Here is a 5,853-nt window from a genome sequence, read left to right as displayed (position 1 = left end):
TATATATATATATATATATATATATATATATATATATATATATATATATATATATATATATATATATATATATATATATATATATATATATATATATATATATATATATATATATATATATATGTCGAACTTGGTCTTTTCCTTTGCAGGACCGTGTCCAGGAGTTTTACCTAAAACTGCCGTTTCCATTCTACGGGATCCTTGGGGCAACTATGTCCAAGCCAACTTGACTCTTGCTGTCCGAGGCCGACCTCCATCTAGAAGACAGTGGCGAGGGTCACTCATCCGAGCCCTTCAGGAACACGACCTCTTGCTTGATATTGTTGTCACCCCTGCTGTTGGTTCGTCTCCTTCTCCCTGGCTGGATTTTCAACCTGAAGTGATTGCCCTCGGTGGACCGCTCCCGAAATCCCAGGTGAACCCTGTTATTCTCTGCAAATACCACCTTCCAGGATCGCCCACTGGTCCCGGTGGTGGGTCGTCCTCTACACTGACGGTTCTGTTGACCCAGCTACAGGTAGGGCCGGGGCTGGTGTCTACATCTCCGTCCTGATGCCCCTGAGCCTATCAAACTGTCGCTCAGAGTTTCTGACGGGCATCCTCCACCAGGTTGAACTAATAGCCCTCCTTGCTGCCCTTCTCGTTGAGGAAGAAGCAGATCGTTTCTGCCCCTGCTTGTCTGCTGCGATTCCAGGTCTGCTCTCGACGGATCGCATTTGGATCAGGAAAACAAGGACCTCATCCTCCGAATACGAGGGTTAACATCCACACTTCAGGATGCAGGCCGTCCTGTGACATTCCTATGGATACCCAGTCATGTCGGTATCTTGGGGAATGAGGCAGCAGATGGCCTTGCCAAGACTGGCTGCAACAAGGCCACACCTGACTGCGTTGTTCCTCGAATACTTTTACAGCTTAGGACCCAAATTCGCCGCAAACAGAGAAGCCTCGGAAGCAGCCATCCCCCTGACTCCCGCCCACCTGGTACGATGTCCTCCGTAAACTTCCTGACCTCTCGTACGTCTATGGAAAGGGTCGAGGAAAGGGGACGTGATTGCTGCCCGTATCATCATTGGGAATGACTTTACGGAGATTGGTATCCCCGCATCCCCTGAGCAACGCTCTTGTGCATTATGCAGAAGACCCGACAGCAGCACCCTTATCCACTACTCCTGACCGCCACCACCTACGACCCCTGACGGAGACACGATGATCCTCCCCATACTGGCCAGATATTATGTAAATAACATTGATTATGTGTTAAAGGAATATCCTTCCTTCCTTAGGCTTTAGTAAGCCCCTTTATAATATTTATACTGTATACTTGTCACACTTGCCAGATGCTTCTGGTGTCATTGTACAGGGGTACCTAGTGACAGCACCAGGATCCCGCTTCCTCTATCAAGGAATACACAATTGAAATTAAAAATTGAATTGAGTCTGAATACCGAGTTAGTGGATCAGTAAGAGAGACGACAGGACTACTGTGGCTGACTGTACACTATTAGATACTCTCAGGGCATTTAACTGATATTCGAATATCAGTCCAAAATTACACTAGTAATGACGTCTGTTGTCCTGGTCAGTATAGCTCCGCGATATTTGTTATAGGTGTCCGGTATACATCTTTGACACACCCAATGAAAGAGGACAAAAGAACTAATGTCGGGTGAACAAGGTGCCACAGGACTGGGCCATCCCGATACACTCCCCAGAAATGGCGCAACTGTGTCTTGACAATAGCAGTTATCATGAATTTAGCCTCCTAACGGGAGATTCTCTTCCTATCTCAAAGTGCACCTATGTCATTTGTTAAACGTAAGTATCACATAAATGAAGTGTAAACTTCGAAAGTATATATATATATATATATATATATATATATATATATATATATATATATATATAAATAAATATATATATATATATATATATATATATATATATATACATATATATATATATATATATATATATATATATATATATATATATATATATATATATATATATATATGCAAATCACTGTAGGTGCAGTGTGATCCAGGTATATGCTTATAACCAAAAGAAAAAACGTTCCAACACTTTGTAATTCACATCAGGGTGAGTACAGTCTGTACTCACCCCTGAAGATGTGAATTACAATGAAAGCGCTTGGATGTGGTTTTTTCTTTGTATCACATATATATATATATATATATATATATATATATATATATATATATATATATATATATATATATATATATATATATATATATATATATATATATATATATATATATATATATATATATATATATATATATATATATATAAATGACCAACACACTGGTGGCAAGCGGTGAGACGGATTCGAGAATCGGTCAGACACAGAAATAAACAAAACAAGTGATTCCAGTGACTTGAGTGGCACTTTAAGTGAATCATCAACAAACAAGCAATTACAAGAAAATTAAGTGACATTGGCTATAAACACTTGCTAAACGTATAACCAGAGACACAAAGGTGACAAAAACAATATAAAGATTGCTAACTTAGCAGTCAAACCCTCAGTGACACCTACTGAAGGCCCTGACCGGAGCCGAGAGCAGCTGAGCCTTCGCGAGTGTAGGCTGAAATTACTACCAGCTAACACTACAGGTCAGCCCCAAGATGATCGCCGCAAGACCCAGGACATCCCCCAAGCTTATCGATCCCGAATTTGGGAGCTAGCACTCACATTTGTGTTTACCAGTGCCCGCGAGCCAGTCTCTGTGTCACCACATTTGGAGCCCAGAGTTGGAGGAGCTATTGTTGCCAGATAGCATTTTTCTTGCATAATCATCAGTATATTCCTATTTTATCTACATTTAGCCGTTATATATTAATGTGAACAGGGCCGGATTCAGGAGTGGGCAAAGTGGGCAGCTGCCCAGGGGCCTCCACAATCTGGGGGCCTCCACATATTACAATATTTTATTTATTTGTTTATTCATTTGGATTCTTTTTATTTTCATTCTTTAAAATTCATGTTTATCTATTCCATCACGTAAAACTATGTTCAGCAAAAAGCGTGATAAAAATTTGGCTAGCTACTCCTTGAAATTTATGAATACCTGGTTTTCCTATGAACCGTATATTTTTAATGAATGCTATTGTTTGTGTTGCTAATAATATATTTAGAATTCCACAAACATATATTGATTAAAAATTAACTACATGGAATAACGAAATTAAGATTAAAGAAAAAAATAAAATATTTTTTTCATTATCACTTCCATTACGAATGCCATCAGGGCGCTGTGTTTGTTTACAGTTGGTCGGAGGGGGTTGGGTTCGTGTAGTATCTGCACATCGGTTGTCATGTGTCTGTCGACTAAAGAGGAGACTTGCGTCGCCCATGATTCGTGAACTTCCCACGAGTAGACATATTGGATGCAAAACTTCAATATTATTTATAGTTAAGTTAATACTTATTCTGAATCTATCTGACCTTGGACTTAAAGAAGCCTACAGTATGCATGCATTCTTGGACAGAACCATTATTTGAGTAGAGGTTTATCTGATTAATAATGCAAAGAATCATCTCTCTGTAATAACTAATGATATATTCTTTTCTGTGAAGTCTCTTGAAAATTTTTGACATGTGCAGTAGTAGCTATATTAGGGCGGGTCGACTTGAAACCACATGAATGACTCCAGGCATGTCTCACTTTTGTGTGTGTGTGTGTGTGTGTGTGTTGGGAATTTGTACACTAACAATAAATATGCAGTTAATTAAAAATTTCTCAATGTTCTAATTTCCTCAATATAACTGCATATGGCTTCAAAATTCTCCAAAGAAGTGTTCAAATTTCAAAATTTTCCCGAGGGGCTTATAGCGTCTCCCGGAACTCCCAGATGTTTAGGCTCGCTTCACTCGCCACCCCACCCTCTTGGGTACTTATAATGAGGGGAGCCTCCACAAAGAGGGTGCCCATGGGCCTCCACAGGTCTAAGGGCCAATTGCAAGAACGGTTATGGGGTGTACGACGCCATTTACGATGACCTTTTTCCCTGGACTTTTTCAGAAATATCACCTTTAACAAATGGAATTCTGGACTTTTCGAAGCTTTGGAGGAGTCTCGAAACAAGTTTCCTGGTGGGAATTATTAGCTAGTGCTGTACTCAAAATATCTAAACTTCGAGATCTCTCCAGAGCTTCAAAAGGGTGGTATTCCTGAAACAAGATCAGGGCAAGAAGGACATCGTAAACGGCGTCGTACACCCCACGACTGTTTTTGCAATTGGCCCTAAATCCGGCACTGATTGTGAATAATGTAATAGCTACTACAGGTATGCATGGTTTTTTGATGTATTACAAAAGAGCATGTTATGGTAGGTTTTTGTTATTCCCTTGTCAAAGCAAACTGTTGAATGACAGCAACAATTCAGTAATTATGAGAAAAATTTCCACAACCTAAGAGTTAAAGAAGTGTCTCTAATAGAAAAGTAATATACTATTAACTATTATCTATTACGTTCTATTACTATTACTATAATACCCAAAAATTTTTATATATTACTATTATTATTTCTTTAAAATCCCTATAATAGTCTATTACTTTTACTTTTTACCAATTACCCCATGCCTGGTGTGTGTGTGTGTGTGTGTGTTCGCACACAGGGTGGCGAAATGTTTCTAGCGTGGCAGCATTATAATAGTGCTAAGGTGCAAGCACTGCTTCCTCCCTCTCGCTTTCGACTATTGCTGCTGGCCAGCCCTCGTGGCGAACAGGGAAGCAACTTGAGTGAGTCTTCCCCTGGCAGTACACAGCCTCTTCACCATCAAGACTCCTTTTGTGCCTCCTCGTGGTAAGAAACGGTAACTGGGTGCCTCTTGGCCCCAAGCTAGACCAGCAGGGGATCCTGGAATAGCAGTGGGCCCCAGAGGGACGGTGTATAGGCCCACTGGACATGTGCCAGGCGCCAGGACATGTGGACATGTCCTGGCGCCTAACAACCATTGCCCCGCTGCCTTGCGGATTAACCTTGGTAGGTATAAGGCTACGGGAGTAAACCCTGAACGAAAAATGTGGGATAGAGCCCCGCATCAGGCAGACATGCTTACAGAGCTCCAACAAGATCCCAAAGGTGGTATAGGCGAAAGAGGTGACCACCAAGGAAACCCAATGACTACACTGGCGGACGAAGGCAATTCATGATGGACAGGCTACGAAGGCGAAACCCAACAAACTGGGCTATCGGCAGTTCATTACAACTCTTACTCCCCCCATTCATTGCAACACTTGCACCACTGGGTCAAGAAAAGGAAGAGCCGAGATGTGTGGTTTCAGAATGTGTGGTTGCAGCCTGTGCTCCTGCCTCACCAGGAAAATCAACTCACGTTCATCATACCTCTCATCATCATCCAAATGCATTTACCAGGAAAAGTCCTCTGGCGACGAAAAAGTGGCGACGGGGACAGGCAGAGATGACTGCCGGGAGTCTCTAGTCACAACTGTGCACATGGGCGGCACAGATAAGATGGTCGCTTATGCACTGGGATCTAGGCAACAGTGCAATCCAGTCTTGTCTGTGCAACTGAGCAACCCTTTCGAGGAACCACTTGCTCACCCCATTTGGGGAGGGTGCTAGAAAAGGTGACCTAAACATAGCCTTCCTAAAGAACCAACCTGACTGGGCAACCGCACCCAGTAAGGTCATCCTTATGCGGTCGAAAACACAATAAAAATCTCAGATCCAATCAAAAACAAATTATACAACCTCTTATGGTCGCTGCATGGAGTGTCAGGACCCTTCTAGATACTGGCACAAATGAGCATGCTGAAAGAAGACCTACCCTTGTGGCAAAAGTGGTGGCTAGGTATA

This window comes from Homarus americanus, unplaced genomic scaffold, assembly GCF_018991925.1.
Source record: "Homarus americanus isolate GMGI-L3 unplaced genomic scaffold, GMGI_Hamer_2.0 scaffold51859, whole genome shotgun sequence".
In the NCBI taxonomy this organism is placed as follows: Eukaryota; Metazoa; Arthropoda; class Malacostraca; order Decapoda; family Nephropidae; genus Homarus; species Homarus americanus.
Note: the sequence above shows the minus strand (reverse complement) of the source record.